Genomic DNA, 19,363 nt, shown 5'->3' with positions numbered 1-19,363 from the left:
ATCACAAGGTACCACATTTTGAGCTAAGTGGACACATTAAGCAACCAGGCAGCACTTGGTGGGGTGCTAATTATCAGTATTTACAAAGTATTCTTACAGCCACCAAGCGAATGTCGTTTAAGTCCCATGCACAGTGTTAGGGAGAGGAGCCGAGGGATAGACACCTCTGCAGAGGCTAGGGATCCTAGGTTCCTGGTTCCTTATTAACCATTCATTTTTCCCAAGGTGGAGGTGAGCACTGGGATGCGGGAGAGCCCTGTGCATCCCTCCTGGGTCACCTCGAAGGGCCAAGGAGGCACTTGTTCTCTCTTAGCTTTCAGTGACATGGGTCTCCTGCTCTGGACAGGCTTCAGATGAAATGTGACAGAGGGTGGGAAAGTAAAGCTTTTCTTCCCTCCTCCCTCCCTCTGTCCTTCCTTCCCTCTCTCCTTCCTTCCTTCCTCCCTTCCTTCCTTCTCTCCTTCCCTCCTTACTTTTTGACCTCCCGCTCCAACTCTCTCTCTCCCTTTTTTCTTTCCCTCACTTCTGCTCTCCGTATAGCGTTCTCCACGCTCAACACACCAGAGAAAGTCAACATTCAATAACAAAACTTACTACCTCATTATGAAAACCTGCTGATTTTAATTTTAGTACAGTGCAGAGTCCCGGGATATTTAGCTAAGTGTTATTGATAGAGAATTTGATCATCCTACGACACCTCGAATACTCACCAATAAATATGGAAAAAATACAGCTTGGGCAGCTGCAGATTGCTAGCTCAGGAAGTTGTCATTAACATTCTTTTTCATGAACTTTCCATGACTCAGCCAAACTGCCGTCTGCCTCTTCAGATCCTTGTATTACCAGTGACCCTCTGTGTTTTCTTTTTCTTCTGCACCAACTTGAAGCATGCATCTCTGTAAATTGCCACCAAGTCCCCTAATTACTTAACCGTATCCGGTACCCAGTGGTACTGAAATGCCATTCTACTGGAATCAGCAGGAAGGGGACTGCTGTTACAGATGAAAGCAGGCCACCAATAAAACCTCATTAATACCTGCAGGTTTAGAGAGAGAACGCGAGGAACGGCCATGCTTCAAAAATGTCAAGAATACAAGATGACAAAGGGAGCCTCCTCCCCCACTCCCAGGCCTACCCCCCAGGAACAGATCATGTTTTATCCAGACTGAATAAGAGAGAGAAGGCATCCCCAAAAAGAGACCCAAACAGGAAAAAAATGCACTAAATTCCGTTCTTTTCTCCTCGCAAGCCTTCTGCCAGCATAAGCCGGTTCATCCCCACAGAATCTCTAGCCAAGCAAAAGAAAGAGCGCTTCAGGTGAAAGGTTACCTACATTTATAATGTCATGCACCAAGCCTGCCGAGGTAAAAGGTAAATGGTAATTTTATCATTAGCATGCCTGACCCCTTGGCCGCACCATATCTCACAGGAAACGTTAGGAACAGCTCACCTGTCAAGACTCAAACGCTTAAAGGTCAATGCGCACAGAAATCTTCCAGAGCTTACAACTGAATTGCTGACACCTTTTATTATTGCCGCTTAAATAAATGATTCAAGGGGCAAGACAAGGAAAGACAGGCTTAATGTCGAGATTTCCATGAAGGATTCTAGGGGTATTTGTTTCAAAACTATCAAAAATACCTTCGCTGTGTTTGGGCATCAAGGAGCAAGCAAAACCTTGAAAATTCGTAAATATTCCCGGGCTTGAGGGATTTTTAGTATCCCGAAAAAATACACTCTCAGTTGATAATAGAGTTTTGCAAGGAATGTCCCTTCCTGTTTCGCTTTTTATGGCACATCAAGACAATTTCAACGTTGTTTTTCCTCCTTTTTAGTAGGCCTAGGAGAGCAGATAGTAAGAGGGCTTTTCACAGCATTGTGTGAATGTGACTTCATTAGAAAAACAAGGGCGATCAAGATTTGAAAGGTTGTTCCATTTATCTTTTCAAAATTAAAATCATAGAGAAAAATGCATTGCTTAACAGTAAGCATGGCACTTTTTCAAAGGAGAATTAAACATGGAGTTACCACATGGCCCAGTAATATATACCACTTCTGGGTATCTAACCAAGAGAATTGAAAGCCAGGACTCAAACAAATAATCGTATACCCATGTTCACAGCAACATTATTCACAATAGCCAAGATGTAGAACAACCGGGTGTCCATTGACAGATGAATGGATAAACAAAATATGGTACAAATATACAATGGAATATGATTCAGCATTAAAAGGGCATAAAATTCCGACCCATGCCACAATCTTGAAACTTGAAAACATTATACAAAGTTAAAGAGATCAGACACAAAAGGACAAATATTGTATGACTACATTTATATGAAATGTCTGGAATAGGGAAATCTACAGTGACAGGAAGTAGATTAGTGGTTACTTGAGGCTAGGGATGGGGAATTTGGGAGGTGATGGATCAGGGGTGCAGAGGACTGTCTTGGGCCAACAAAAATGCTCTAAAATTGAGTGTGGCAAAGGATGGACAAACCCTTAAATATAATAAAAATCATGAAATTATGTACTTTGAAATGAGTGACTTGCACAGTACGTGAATCATATCTCAATAAAATTGTTTTTATTTAAAAAGTAAAGATGATGGGGCGCCTGGTTGGCTCGGTTGGTTAAGCAGCTGGTTCTTGATTTCGGCTCAAGTCATGATCTAACAGTCCTGGGATCGAGCCCCGCATTGGGCTCTGCTCTCAGTAAGAAGTCTGCTTGAGGATTTCTCTTTCTCCCTCTCCCTCTGCCCCTCCCCTCGCTCATGCACACTCTCTTGCTCACGCTCTCTCTCTAGAGTAAACAAATAAATCTTTAAAAAAATAAAAAGTAAAGATGATATATTTAGGTGGAAATGCTAACATTACTAATGGGATGAAGGTAGGACTGCCAAATAAAATACCAATATTTTTATTTGCAAAATCTCACAATCCTAGATAAAAGAGCTCTGATAAGTGCTGCAAAATATACCCTGAAGTTATTATTATTCACATTATGCCTGTTTGATTCATTCTCCACATGAATCAGAATTTTCTTCCCTGAACTTTAGAATTTTTCCATTTTGTTATAAGAGCATGGAGAATCCTTCTGAATTTGTCTCTACACAACAATCGTCAACTCTAGTACTCATGTAGCAGACCACGGCAGTCATGGACCTCGGCAATCATACCCTACAAAAGCAAACTGGAGTAACGGACATTTCCAGCTTCTACCAGTAATGGTAAGTTGCAGGATCTGGTTAGGTGTTATCCTTTGGCAAGTGTTCCTGATAAGCCATAAAAAAAAAGTTGGGGTTTCCATCCTTCTGGAAGTCTTTGGGAAAGTTATCTATCTTTCACTAGCTCCTCACCAAGGGAGAAGTGACTTATCAGCAAGGTGAGCTTGGGAGGGGAGTCCCGAGCATTTTAACTTCGACTGCTCTGGGCTATTTCTCAGTCTCACATGCCCACAGCAGATGCACATTCTTCCCCAGGTAGAAAGCAGCCTGCACCTGCCAGGGTGCCTACAGATCCCCAGCTATTCAGCATGCTACTGGCTAGTTAAGCCAACCCAATTCAAAGAGGAGAAACTGGAGGACTGTTTCTTACTTCAATGCTCTTCTATATCCTCCAATCCAGCTCTGCCAGCAAGAAAGCCAATAAAATGGTCCTTATCACACTCCTGTATCTCAGTTGGTTCAGAGCCCATTTGGGATAGAATAGTGACCGCTTATCACCTCCCCCATCAGGAAAACTGAACATCACACTTGGAGTAGTGACTCACCTTGTATTTAAATAAAACCTTAATCTCTTTTGAACTACTTTATCACAGCTACACATTGGAGCCCAAGGCCATGCTAAGAAAAAGATCACCAGAATGCCAAAGCAAAAGATGGGGTCAGTCATTCAGAAGTTTATTTTCTAAGCTTCAAAGGACCATAACAATGGGCTCAGGGAAATAAAATATGCAGAAGGGAACCATACAAATCATTTTCAATCTAAAGTTATTAAAAAATGATTTTTAAGGATACCAGAATTTCACACCTTTTCATTTTATCTTGAAAAACCAACTTAAAGCAAAAGGAAACACCAACCGTGAACCTTCCACTTGAGTACCTTTTTGCCTATTCCAAAGGAAACAACCAGCTTCTAGGAAGATCTATTGTAGCATCTATCTTCACAGATATCGGTGGCTATTTCATAAGACACTACCTAGAGGCACTACAGCCTAGAGGATTGGGGGGAGAAGGATACATATGAGTCTTTGAGGGACAAATGATCCCAACCAGAAAGGCATCAGCCTAAGCCTTCTCAAGGATTTTCTCCCAAGAGGCCCAGGGTGGGTCTTTGCTCTGATACTGTGTTTCACTCTCATCTATCAGACCATCCCTGGGGTCTTATGGCTGCCTCTGGACCATCCCATTGGCTCTGCTTTCTGTCTGCACTCCTCACTCATGTCACCTTCATGACTACACTGAAGACTCTTACCATCCCCACAATTACAGGATCCAGAGAAAGATTCTCCTCCAAAGGCAGCTGATATTCTAGGCAGGCCTCATCCTACCTTCGAATCCTCTTCCTCTCTCCCTCCACTTCCCCACCCCAGCACCCCCCCCAGTCTCCTTCCCACTCCACTAACCCATACACCCACATTTTTGCATAATTCACATTGCTCTCTGAGAAATATCTGTTAAAGAATTTATTGGATGGGGGCTCCTGGGTGGCACAATTGGTTGAGCATCTGACTCTTGGTTTTGACTCAGGTCATGATCTCATGGTTGTGAAATCAAGCCCTGCATCGGGCTCTGTGCTCAGCACAGAGTCTGCTTAAGATTCTCTCTCTCCTTCTGCCCTTCCCACTTGTTCTCTCTCTCTCTGAGATAAATAAATAAATCCTAAAAAAAGAATTTACTGGATGAAGTTGGCACTGAGGGCAAGACCCTCTGACAACTAGGATTCTATCATAAATTCATACTGCTGGTGAGGTACCAATAGCCTGTGAATAAAATGGGTTTGTTTGTTTTTTGTTTGTTTGTTTGTTTTATTCTTATGTTAATCCCCATACATTACATCATTAGTTTTAGATGTAGTGTTCCATGATTCATTGTTTGTGCATAACACCCAGTGCTCCATGCAGAATGTGCCCTCCTCAATACCCACCACCAGGCTCACCCATCCTCCCACCCCCCTCCCCTCTAGAACCCTCAGTTTGTTTTTCAGGGTCCATTGTCTCTCATGGTTCGTCTACCCCTCCGATTTCCCCCCCTTCATTCTTCCCCTCCTGCTACCTTCTTCTTCTTCTTTTTTTTTTTCTTAACATATATTGCGTTATTTGTTTCAGAGGTACAGATCTGAGATTCAACAGTCTTGCACAATTCACAGTGCTTACCAGAGCACATACCCTCCCCAGTGTCTATCACCCAGTCACCCCATCCCTCCCACCCCACCCCCCACTCCAGCAACCCTCAGTTTGTTTCCTGCAATTAAGAATTCCTCATATCGGGCCCTGGGTGGCTCAGTTGGTTAAGCGACTGCCTTCGGCTCAGGTCATGATCCTGGAGTCCCGGGATCGAGTCCCGCATCAGGCTCCCTGCTCGGCAGGGAGTCTGCTTCTCCCTCTGACCCTCCTCCCTCTCATGCTCTCTGTCTCTCATTCTCTCTGTCTCAAATAAATAAATAAAATCTTAAAAAAAAAAAAAAGAATTCCTCGTATCAGTGAGGTCATATGATACATGTCTTTCTCTGCTTCACTTATTTCGCTCAACATAATACCCTCCAGTTCCATCCACGTCGTTGCAAATGGCAAGATCTCATTCCTTTTGATGGCTGCATAATATTCCATTGTATATATATACCACCTCTTCTTTATCCATTCATCTGTCGATGGACATCTTGGCTCTTTCCACAGTTTGGCTATTGTGGACATTGCTGCTATAAACATCGGGGTGCACATACCCTTTCGGATCCCTACTTTTGTATCTTTGGGGTAAATACCCAGTAGTGCAATTGCTGGATTACATGGTAGCTCTATTTTCAACTTTTTGAGGAACCTCCATACTGTTTTCCAGAGTGGCTGCACCAGCTTGCATTCCCACCAACAGTGTAGGAGGGTTCCCCTTTCTCCGCATCGTGCCAACATCTGTCGTTTCCTGACTTGTTCATTTTAGCCATTCTGACTGGTGTGAGGTGGTATCTCGTTGAGGTTTTGATTTGGATTTCCCTGATGCCGAGCGATATTGAGCACTTTTTCATGTGTCTGTTGGCCATTTGGATGTCTTCTTTGGAAAAATGTCTGTTCATGTCTTCTGCCCATTTCTTGATTGGATTCTTTGTTCTTTGGGTGTTGAGTTTGATGAGTTCTTTATAGATTTTGGATACTAGCCCTTTATCTGATATGTCATTTGCAAATTGTCTTTTGTCAATTTTGTCTTATGTCATTTGCAAATTCTGTTGGTTGTCTTTTGGTTTTGTTGACTGTTTCCTTTGCTTTGCAAAAGCTTTTTATCTTGATGAAGTCCCAATAGTTCATTTTTGCCCTTGTTTCCCTTGCCTTTGGCGATGTTTCTAGGAAGAAGTTGCTTCGGCTGAGGTCAAAGAGGTTGCTGCCTGTGTTCTCCTTTAGGATTTGGATGGACTCCTGTCTCACATTGAGGTCTTTCCACCATTTGGAGTCTATTTTTGTGTGTGGTGTAAGGAAATGGTCCAGTTTCATTCTTCTGCATGTGGCTGTCCAATTTTCCCAACACCATTTGTTGAAGAGACTGTCTTTTTTCCATTGGACATTCTTTCCTGCTTTGTCAAAGATGAGTTGACCATAGAGTTGAGGGTCCATTTCTGGGCTCTCTATTCTGTTTCATTGATCTATATGTCTGTTTTTGTGCCAGTACCATACTGTCTTGATGATGACAGCTTTGTAATAGAGCTGGAAGTCCGGAACTATGATGCCGCCAGCTTTGCTTTTCTTTTTCAACATTCCTCTGGCTATGCGGGGTCTTTTCTGGTTCCATACAAATTTGAGGATTATTTGTTCCATTTCTTTGAAAAAAGTGGATGGTATTTTGATGGGGATTGCATTGAATGTGCAGATTGCTCTAGGTAGCATTGACATCTTCACAATATTTGTTCTTCCAATCCATGAGCATGGAACGCTTTTCCATTTCTTTGTGTCTTCCTCAATTTCTTTCATGAGTATTTTATAGTTTTCTGAGTACAGATCCTTTGTCTCTTTGGTTAGATTTATTCCTAGGTATCTTATGGTTTTGGGTGCAATTGTAAATGGGATTGACTCCTTAATTTCTCTTTCTTCTGTCTTGTTGTTGGTGTATAGGAATGCCACTGACTTCTGTGCATTGATTTTATATCCTGCCACTTTACTGAATTCCTGTATGAGTTCTAGCAGTTTTGGGGTGGAGTCTAAAATAGGTTTTTTTATGAACCCTCTCAAGATCATGCTTGGTTTGTTAGCAGTGTAATTGACCATCAGGCACCAAGAAATGGGAGGCCCAATTTGTAAACTGTACCCAAAAGTTTGGGCTCTAGTAGAACTCTGTACAGTACCCAAGGCTATCCTGAAATGACAGGTATGGACTTTCTTTCAAGCTTGCTTTTCTCTCCCATATCCCTATCATCTGGGATCAGAAGGAAGATGGGGTTAGGACTTCAGTGGGCTGGTGTAGGAGTGGATCAGCTTGAATATTTAAAAATGTTACGGAATGGTCTTAAAGGAGTGGTCAAATAAGTTATTTGCTCTCTAGTAAGTTTCAGAGTTACCATTAAAGTCAGGATGAAGAACAACAAACCACTAATCAGAGACGATCAAATCCAAACATTAATCCTGAGCAAGGAAGACTCAGATTGTATTCTGTTAAGGCTAAATAAAATATAGCCTAGCTAAACTTTGGGTCTGTTCCCCAACTGTCTGCAAGGGTATCAGAACACTTATTTAGGTAATTTCTAGGGAATATAAATACAATCAATAAATTCAGCCAAATTCTGGAGAACAATATACCAGTCAAGCTTGCTATAAGGCTGCATGCAGATCAGGGAAGAAAGTGCTCAATAGATTTCTTTGCCTAAGTGACTAACAAGGCACTCACTTCCAAAAGATGCCCTAATTTACCAGTGAGGAGACAGGTGGGTAATCCCACTGAACTGAAAAAAAACACAAGAGAATGATGTCATAGGAAGAATGTGAATTCTAAGACTACACTGCAAGTCAGTAGCAGAACATACCAATTCCAGGAATTTTTTAAAAAATATGTTTCCCTTTTCTAATTTCAGATCCAGTGGAGACATTCTTGTCTTGTTTAAACAAATTAAGTGACTTGATAATGCAAAATGAACGAGGGGTGCCTGGGTGGCTCAGTCAGTTAAGTCTGACTCTTGATTTCTGCTCAGGTCATGATTGGGTGTTGAGATCGAGCCCAGTGTCAGGCTCCATGCTCAGCGCAGAGTCTGCTTGAGATTCTCTCTCCCTCTCCCTCTGTCCCTCCCCCTGCTCATGCGCTCTAAATTAATTAATTAATTAATTAATTAAAAAATCTTCAAGTTAGTGTCACTTGCCTTTTGGATTGGTAAGCTTTCTTATTCATCTTTTCCTCCCTCTCTGTCTCTGTTGTTTGGTGTCATAAAAAAAGCTCAGAGGTGAAAACTCAGGAACATTTCTCCTCTGAAAATAGTTAGGAGCTGAGTTTTCCATTTCAACCCACCACCGGTACCTTGATCATTCAGGACTTACACACTGTAAATGAGAAAAAACTTGGTGGAACCATACTTGACGGTTGCTTTTAAAAGAGCCACTGCTGAATCGAGATCATCTCTCAACATTGGTTGTGGGTGTCTGTTTAATGAGAACCTCTTTATAATTTTTTAGCACGTTATTAATTCGCAAGAATTTATATCATTAAGGTCATTAAGCTATGTTATTTGCTATGGGCTATTAAAGAGGATGCTAATAATTAAAAAAAAAAAAGATGTTGTATCCCGTTTCATTATAGCTTCATTCTTGCCTTTTTAAAAAAAGAGGCATCCTTATCTTCGATTAATTTTTTATGAATTGTTACATTTTTCTGTGTCAGAAGATGCCATTTGGTTGGGGGGAAAAAAAACCTTCAACGTAAATGAAAAAGTTTCCCAAAACATTAGTAATATTGATTTATGTCAGCCCACTCATTATTTAAAAGGTGATATTTACACTTTCCTCCCCGTCACCCTCCCTCTGCTGGTGACTGTACATGGCCTCGTAAACGCAGCGCGCAGCAGCAAATATGTTTAGCCATGTCAGGTCATGGGTTTCCGGAGAGCTTCAGACAAGGGACGTAAAAAAGGGCGACAGTTTCAGAAGGCACTAAAATTTTATACTTGGCTTTGTGACTAGGATTAACGCATTTTAACAAAACTCTGTGAGGAATGCTGGCCTCTCTGCTGTGTGCCTGTCTCAGCCATCAAAACTCCCAACATGTTGGTCTTCCTCATAAATAGTAAGTATATTGTAAAACCGTTTATAGCCCCTATAAAAATATTTTGACTATTTTACCCAACTACCTGAGTAGGACACCTGGTAGTAGTTAAGGAGGAAAAAAAAAAAAAAGATTCCCCTTTCCAGATTCCCCTTTCTAGTCAAGAACGTGCAAGCCAACAATCCATATATGCCATTTCCAGGGATGTCCTAACCATATCCTGAGCCTTAAAAGGCATCCCTTCCTCCAGGGGATACAGCCCCCAGGAGCCCCACTCCAGCGCCTACAGCCTGGGACCCTTGTGAGCACCCGACACGTCTCAGCCTTGCATATCTCCACTCTATATGCAGCTCTTCCCACAACTTTTCTATCCATCATGCTTGTGTGTTTACCAAACAGACTCTACTCTTCCTGCCAACCAAAACCCCAGAAGCCAGGCCTTATTTCATGTCTATGGACTGAGAGCCTATATATACAAATGGACAATGGCAAGACCATATATAAAAGTAGGGCTCTGACTCACAACCTGCAGGAACCAGCCCAGGAAACCAACCCATTATCTACAATAACCAGCCCAGGAACCCAGCCTGCTAGCTATAAGCCAGACTTATAAGAATTCAGACTACTATCTGTAGTAACAGTTCAGGACACCAAACAATGTGTTAATTAATGGACAGCTTCCCTAATTTTTGTCCCCACTCCCAACCATGGAAAAGTCATATATGCACCCCTACCCAATCACATGGCTGCCCCACTTCTAGTTAGCCCACCCCCAGCATCCCCAGGCCAATGGCCTCCAATCAGAGCACACCTGAAGCCTTCCCTTTTTCCTACTATAAAGCTTTCCCAGTCTGCCTGCCTGAGTCTGCCAAAATGTAAGTAAGGGATGGTGGCTGGCTCCCTTGTTACAGCAAGCTCTGAATAATAAAGAGCCTTTGCTTGTTCTTCTTGGACTTTATTTATTTCCACAGGACAAAAGAAATTCTCCCGCAATGACTTCCGACACTTCTTCAAGGGCAATTCTATTGAGTGAAGAGACTCAGTTTATAGAAAGATGTTCTTGAATCCACTGCAAGTACAAACAGATTACTCCCAACTTTCTTTGGGATTTTCCCAGAGGTCTATGTGAGTTGAGTGACTGGCCACACCCGTGGGTGGGTCAAGAGAGGAGGATAAAAATATAGATTTTATAGCACTGATGGCCAGGGACTCTTGGCCTAGTGTGACTATTCAAAATCCTCCCAGACTCCAGTACTCATGTCAACATCTATGCCTTCCAAAAAAAATCATTCCAAGTCTTTCTGGAAGAGGGCCCTCATACCACCTCGAAGTACAGCTCTCCTGGTCTTACCATGCCCCAAATATAAAGGGCACATTCATCTCTCCTAAAATGGAAGGAAATGTTTGCCCAATGTTCAAGGCCAAGTGAAATGTCACTTCCTCTCTTTCTCTTCTCCTCATTTTCCTAGGCGAAATGATTTGCTCCCTCATCTGTACCTACAAAACTGGACATAAACCTCTATAACAGAACTTGCCATAGGACATCATAGCAATTTGCTTATATGGCCATCTCTGCAGATGGACTGAAACTCCTCAAGGGCAGGAACTGTATCACTGTCCATCATATCTCTATATGGAGAGAAATATCCAAAGGGAAGAAGGAAAAAAAGAAAAAGAAAGGAAGAAAGAGAATGGGGAAGGAAGGAAAAATAGAAAGAAAGAAGGAGAGAGAGAGAGATGGAGGGACAGAGGAGAGACACAGAAAGGGGAGGGAGGGAGAAAGGTAGGGGGAGGGCAGTGGAGGAACGGGGGAAGATAGACTTTAAGAATTGCTTAGCAACATCTAGCCTTTATCATGTGCTTCAGTTTTCTTTATAAACCCTTCCGTCTTTCCAAGTGCTGTTTTTGCTCAGGCATCCCTAATAACGTTGCAATCAGATCACAGTATATATAAACTGCTCATAATAGAACATTATATGTATACCTCACTGAAGTCAGTGAGACACCAACCCTTTTTCTTAGCCCAGTAGCAGGTCAGATGGATTTCCTTTGAAACCCTGCCCTCCACGGCTCTGGTTCTGCTTCCTACTCTCCCTGAACCCTTGCTTTGACATTTCTAACCTAAAAATAGTGACACCAACTCAGAGGGCCATTTTGTGCAAATAAATGAGACCAGTAGATAAATTTTCTGGACCATAAAAGTCAGTCAATATATATTCATATCTTTCTCCACTTTGACCTTCTCCCTTTAATTCAGACATCCAAGATCAGAATTCAGTAGCCCCAGTTCCTTAAGCCCTTGATTGCTTCAGACACCCAGTGACACAAGTTAGTAAGAATTTTTTTCTCAAAAGGAGCCCAACTTCTAAGCACTTTAATATTTGTGATCACCACCTCCATAACAGGAAGTTCCATTTCAAGCCAATCCATCACTGATGAAATAGGGTCACTGGTCGCAGAGATGAGAGCATGCTCAGTGCTGTTGTCTTAGAAACCCATTTCTCCCTCTGGACTTGGTTTATCCACCCTTCCTTCCCATCCCCTGCTCCTCTCCACATCAGGAGGAAGGCTACCCAGACACAGCTCCATAGACACAAGCCTCCAAAAGAGCTCCACATTCCAGGGAGCTGAGTAGCAAACAGTAAAAACAAAAATATTGCCTGAGGTGAGGATAGCAGTAAAGGGACGGTGGGGCATGAAATAGGCTGTCCATTTGACTTCAAGAGAGCCCAGCCGTGCTCTCAAAGGGCAGCTTCTGTGACCTCACCCCTCTCCCAGAATACCTGCTGTCTCTCTGGTTTTATTTATAGTGGCCACTGTCAAAGCAAAGGGTGAAAAATGGTTTAGGCAGGTTGTGGGGGGGGGGATGGGGAGAGTAAGAAGAGAAGGGGGAGGGAGTAACAGTTAAGAGAAAAGGAATTAAAATTGCCTTAAATCAGAGAGGGGGAAACTCTACTAGGGAACTATTTAAGTGAGGGCAATGAAGGGCTCCCAAGGGTAGCCTGAAGTTAGTCTGAACAGGCCAGGTTCATCCTGGTGCCCTTCCCAAACTCTCTGTTTGGAGTTCTTGTCATTGGAATCAGCTCAGCAAGGCAGAGAGACAGAGGGTTCTCGGGATGCATGACCACAGGTCACATGAAGGTTGGCATCAGTTCCCCTGATATCTACAGATCTGTGAGCAGCCTTCTTCAAACACTGAGCAAGTGAGTGTGAAATCTATCAGCGTCCATCCTAAGGATTGCCTTACTGCCCCAAGCTAGGAAGTGGGGGCAGCCTCAGGCTCAGAGCCCATCTGGTTCACGTTAAGTTGACTTTATTTTCAGATTTTCCCTAGGAAGCAATGCATGTGGGAAGCTCAGGACAAAGGGGAGGATCGGGTCATTTGACTTCAGTTCTGAACGGTACTTGTCTTTTGAGGAGACCCTGCGTAAAAAGGGTGGAGTGAGCCTCAAGTTGTCCATGCAACACAGAACGAAGGCGGGAGACCCATGAACATTCAGAAAACCTTAGGCAAGACCCTGCATCAACTTTTGAAGTCTATCTTGATCCCAACAGAGCTGACCTCCCCCACTGCCCCTGTCTGTGTTCCCTAACCATGTAATCCACACCCCAACTATATCATAGATCATATTTTTTTTATGATCTGTACATTTGCATGTCTGCCTGCCCAATAGCCCAGAAACCTCTCAAAGGCAAGGAATATGCTTCATTCAACTTTTTACCTCTAGCTTTTAGCACTGTACCTGGTATATTATAGATATTCAGGAAATGTTTGTTGGATAAACGAATTGAATGAAACAAAATCTAAAAGAGGGAGCCTCTTTCTCAGTCAGTCCCAAAAGTGATAGCAGAATGAAGAAGTCAATAATTAATCAACTTTTATATTTCTACCTTTTCCTTCGTTGGTCCCAAAAGTGATAGCAGAGTGAAGTCAATAATTAATCGACTTTTATATTTCTACCTTTCAACTTCTGCTGTACTTATTAAGGACTGCCAATGTAATTTTTTTCTTTTCTTTTTTTAAAGAGGGAGGAGGGGGAAGGGGGGGAGAGGGAAAGGGAGAGAGAGAATCTTAAACAGGCTCTGCACCCTGCCCAATGCCGGGCTCAATCTCACAACCCTGAGATCATGACCTGAGCCGAAATCAAGAGTCGGACGCTTAACTGACTGAGCCACCCTGGCATCCTGCCAGTGTAATTTTTTAAAGTAAACTAATATCAACAACTTTTGTGAAGCAGATAGTAAATATTTTCACTTACATTTATTTGCACTGCACCCCAAAGCAGCTGGATTCCTAGAACTCTAATCAAGAATTCCAATGATGATGTTCAAATACAATAGTCTCTGCCAATTCTCTAAAGCTGGTCTTTAAACTAGACTCCTGGGTGCCACCCCAGCCTCACTGCATTAGAAGACAGGAGAAGGATTCAGGAATCCATACATTTTTAACAAGATCTCCAAGTGTTGGGATCCTTCGAGCTGAGGCAATGCTGTCCTTTACTGGATGGACAACTTCACACAGTTGTTTAACAAAGCTGACTCTGTTTCCCTATTCCATATCTGTAAAGGAAGGAAAATAATGCCTTCCTTACTAACTTGCAGGGTTGTTGTTAGGATCAAATGCAATGCTTTAAGAAAGTGACAATGTGCTGGTAAAGCTCCATTAGTATAATGAACTCTGCTTCAACCAAAATTATTCAACTTATTGAGAAATGGACCTTCTTCTGGCTCCAAGGCAGCAAAATCTCAAAGTGGAGAATAAGTGGGCATTTCAGGGCTGAGCAATATAATCAGGAATGCCAAAAAAACTTGCAGATGGAATGGTTTCCCATTAATGCGAGTGACAACCCAGAAACAAAACTACTGATGTGCATAGTCTAAATCTCACTAACACAGAACAAGGACAGTATAAGCAGGCAAACGAGAGGTCCCACCCTTCTAGAACCTTCCAGGGATTCAAGAGCAACATCTGCCCATCTGAGGAGTGAAGGATGAACAAATGCAGTGCTGGTATAAGAGGAAGCATCTGTGGACCCACTGACATGGGAGAAAAAGGAGAGATTCTTTCTGTCTTCTGTTTTCACATACCGGTCATCTTTGACACAGTTCTAACTATGCATCACCCAATTAATTAGGTTATTTCACTTAGTCTGGTTGGAGAAAATGAAAAACAAGGTGCTCATGCTCCTCCCTTTTGGTTTTCATCGCATCCTGTATAAATTGTTGACAATGTGAAATTGATCTCTCACCCTTTTGTTTTCCGGTGCAGCTCTCCAACGGATGCTTCAGTGGCTTTTTCCTAAATTTGCCGGCTGATGTCACCCTAGGAAGTTGAGTGGGTTTTTTGGTAATGGCACCAGGCATTCTGGTTTTGAGAAGGTTGTTTTGTGGGATGTCCGAACTGCAGAGTCAGCTAGAGGGACAAAGGCAGATCAGCACAGCAAGGGCAAAATTGCACAGGACCAGGAGGTCATAGGAAGGGACAAACATCATTTGAACACAGTGATTCTAACAAGGTTAGCATGTGAGGAATAATTTTATAGTAATTAGGGTTGCCAGGATTAGCAAATAAAAACACAGGACATCCAGTTAAATTTGAATTTAGATAAACGTGTAATGATTTAGCGTAAGTATGCCTCAAGCAATATTTGGGACAGACTTATACTAAAAAAGATGTTTTTGGCCATCTGAAATTCACATTTAATTAGGAGGCCTGTATTTTACCTGGCGATCATGATAGTAAGAGTGTGTTTTCACTATTTCTTTTCCTGGTGATTCTCAGCCTTGGCTGCCCATTAGAATCACCTGGACAAATTTGAAAAGTCTTGATGCCTAGACCACATCCCAGACCAACTAAATAAAATCCTTAGGGGTTGGTACCCAGGCTTCTGTATTTTTAAAACTTCCTATGCAATCCCAAACCTCAGCCAAAGTTGAGAACCACTGTCAGACTTTTGTTTTTTAGCTAAAGAAACTGTTAAGAGGGATAGACAGATCACTGAGAGTTGTTTTTTCCAAGCCTTCTTTAATTGGGAAAAAGTTTGAGCTTTTCATCTAACTCTGTCTTACCATGAAAGTATGAGCTATGAACTCTTCAGTAAATAAACATTGATGGAGCAGTGTGCTGGGCGATGGAGAAACAGAAATGGACAAGACATGGTTCCTGCATTCATGGAGCTCATGATGTACTATACTTTTATCAAAAATCTTTCTAGGTAAAGCCTTTTCTTTTTTTTTTCTTTTTCTTATTTAAATTTCTTCCCAAGGAAGAAGCAACTTTAGAATGGAATCTGAAGAATGATGCCCCCATGTTTTGTGGACTATGATAGAATGACACTGAAGAACAAGGAGGAAAGGACGAGGAAGAAAGAGAGAGAGAAAGGGAGGGAGGAAGGGAGGAAGAAAGGGAAAAGGAAGGGAAGAAACTATCTCTGTCTCATATCATACACAAAAACCCAAAAATTAATCCAAGAGTTTTGTAGATTAAATGTGAAAGGCAAAAATGGAAAGATTTTATAAGATAATATTGGAAGTAGGGAAAGTTCTTTTAAAGGACTAAAAAGTACAAACCATAAAGAAATAGATTAATAAATATGACCACATTAAAATTAAGAACATCTGATCCTCAAAAGACATCAGTAAGAAAATGAAAAAAGAGTGAGATAAGATATTTGCAAGTATATCCTGCTCCTATCGCAAATATATTTTAAAAGAAAAAAGCTCCTACAAGTCAAAAAGAAAAACATAGACCACTCAGTAAGAAAATGAGTGGGAGACTTTACTTCTTAAGAAGCCATGAGAATGGTCAATAAACATGAAAAGGTATTCAACTCATTTGTAACAAGGGAAGTGCAAATTAAAACCACTTTCACTCTATACCCGCCAGAATAGCTAAAGTTCAAAAAAGCAAACTAACCAAGTGTAGACAAGAAGATGGACCCACAGTAATTCCCATCCCTGCTGGAAAGAGAGGACATTAAAACAATCATTCTGAAAGATAGTTTGACACAATCTATTCAAGATGAGCAAACAGATATCCTGTAACCCTGCAATTCTAGTCTTAGATAAATGCCCTACAGACTTGGCTATACCTGGACACCGGGAGACCCTCACAGGGACATTCATAGCAGGGAATAAACCAATGGTAGAATGAGTAAAAAATTAGGGGTATTTATTCCGTAGGATATATAACAATACAAACAAACCACAGCTACAAATGACAACTTGGATGAGCTGCACAAACACAACGTTGAGGGAAGGAAGCCAGACAACAAGTAAAATAAGTAAAAATATAGTTCACTGATATCCTCGAATACACAGATGGGGAATGAATAAAGTAAGCTAGGAAGTGATCACCATGAATGTTTGGAGAGGGGTTACCTTTAGGGAATGGGGGGTGAGCTGTAATTGAAAAGGGACATACAGGAACCTCTGAGCTTGTTCAAATTCTTGCCCTAAGTGGTGGTTATGTGATTATTTTCTTTATTATAATTCACTAAACTATATATCTATGACTTGTGCACTTTCTTGTATAAATATGCTATATTTCCTAAAGGTTTTTAAAATGATGCTCAGGGCAAATTTATATTTCTTGCATGAAGACTTTTTGCACCCCATTTTCAAAAGAGGTTTTACATAAAACTGCCCCTGAACCATGAGAGACTATGGACCTGAGAAACAAACAGGGTTCTAGAGGGGAGTGGGGAGGGGGTATTGGTTAGTCCGGTGATGAGTATTAAGGAGGGCACATACTGCATGGAGCACTGGGTGTTATACGAAAACAATGGATCATGGATCACTACATCAAAAACTAATGATGTATTGTATGGTGACTAACATAACATAATAAAATTAAAAAAAAAAAAAAAACTGCCCCTGAGGTGGACAGGGCTCTGGGCAAATGACTCCGGTCCTGCGCCGAGTCCCTCGATAACCAGCTTTCTTCCCCAGAGCTTTTTCAGGGGAATTCTGGTTAAAAATGAACTCTAGTCACAAATGCCAGTTGAGTCATGTCACTCCTTTGCTCCCAGAGCTCCCCAGGTATGTATGTATGTATGTATGCATTTCTTTCTTTCTTTCTTTCTTTCTTTCTTTCTTTCTTTCTTTCTTTCTTTCTTTCTTTCTTTCTTTTTCTTTCTTTTTCTTTTTTTTTTAAGATTTTATTTATTTATTTGTCAGAGAAGGAACACAAGCAGGGGGAGCAGCAGAGGGAGAGGGAGAAACAGGCTCCCCGCTGAGCTGGGAGCCCGATGCAGGGCTCGATCCCAGGACCCCAGCTCACTCTCTGACCCCTCTGCAGACACACAGGACACATCTGTGCTTTGCTGCAAACTGGCCACATAAACTCCCACCTTCTCCAACCTCTCCCTCAGACCACCGATCTCCTCCCCACTATTCACCTAGTCCACTTGCTCACCTCCCTTGGGCATTAGACAGAAAGTCACCTTCCCATGGAAGCTTACCCTAGCCACTTCGTTTGGAATTCTTACCTCTCCCCACTGCACTCCCCAACTCTTTTGTCTGGTTTTTCTTTTTTTCCCATAGTATGTATAACCTTCTACCATAGGATTTTTTACTGTTCTACTAATATTTATTGCTGTCACCCCCACTGGAAAGTAAGCCCCACAAAGGCACGCAGGTTTTTGTCCGTTTTGTTCACTGGGTATCCCTCCCACTTAGAAAAGGGCCTGGAGTGCAATAGGTGTAAAATAAATATATGTTGAATGAGACAGTGGATGAATGGATGGATGGATGAAACAATTTATCAAATGCAACTTGAAAAAAAAATAAGAAAAGCAGCTATCACCAAAGAAGCAACATGCACGTTGGGATAGCACGAAGGATGAGATTGTCAAGCCAGTCTCATGGAAGTCAGAAATTCTACTCAATACCAAGCTTTACTGGTCATTTCAAGGATTTGAGGCATCTAGAGGCACTGATGGGGCAGAGGAAGCTCTGGGACCATCATGGTAGCTATCCAGGTTCTTCTCACCACGTCAGATGCTCTCTGGGTAACCCACGGTGTCTCTAAGTAATCTGTATAGCTCATGTCACTGACAGAAGAGTTTCACATCCTATACAACACATCCATTTTTTTAAAGATTTTATTTATGGGCGCCTGGGTGGCTCAGTTGGTTAAGCAACTGCCTTCGGCTCAGGTCATGATCCTGGAGTCCCTGGATAGAGTCCCACATCGGGCTCCCTGCTCGGCAGGGAGTCTGCTTCTCCCTCTGACCCCCCCCCCTCATGTGCTCTCTCTCATTCTCTCTCTCTCAAATAAATAAATAAAACCTTTTAAAGATTTTATTTATTTATTTGACAGAAAGAGAGAGAGAGAGCATAAGCAGGGGGGGGCAGCAGAGGGAAAGGGAGAAGCGGGCTCTCTGCCGAGCAGGGAGCCTGATGCGGGGCTCGATCCCAGGACTCCAGGATCATGACCTGAGCCAAAGGCAGATGCTTAACCAACTGAGCCACCAGGTGCCCCACTACACATCCACTTTTACTCAGATAGTTCCTGTGGTATTTCCCAGGGAGCCATACTTCATATATGCATACATCCCGTGTCAGTTTACGACAGGCAATTCTATGCAACCAGATACATCCTGCTAAAAACATTCCCTGGATAAAGACTCTCCTGCTAGCAAATAGCATTCAGTTATTTGCCAGAAGGTCTGTCATTTCCAGGTTTACAAAGAAATTAGACTGAGTTATCTGACTTTTCTTCTTCCTGGGGACATTCCCCTACCCCAGTACGCCCCAAAGTAAAGGGACAGAATGGATCGAAGACTTGCTGCCTAATTCTTGTCTTCCCAGATACAAAAGGATCACAGGATCAGAGCTGCTGTGAAGCCATCCCCAGGTTATTTAAAATGAGAAAAAAAAAGTGGTAGAAAAAAAGGCCGACTAGAATAGACTAAT

The sequence above is a fragment of the Neomonachus schauinslandi genome, chromosome 8 (genome assembly GCF_002201575.2).
Source record: "Neomonachus schauinslandi chromosome 8, ASM220157v2, whole genome shotgun sequence".
Lineage (NCBI taxonomy): Eukaryota > Metazoa > Chordata > Mammalia > Carnivora > Phocidae > Neomonachus > Neomonachus schauinslandi.
Note: the sequence above shows the minus strand (reverse complement) of the source record.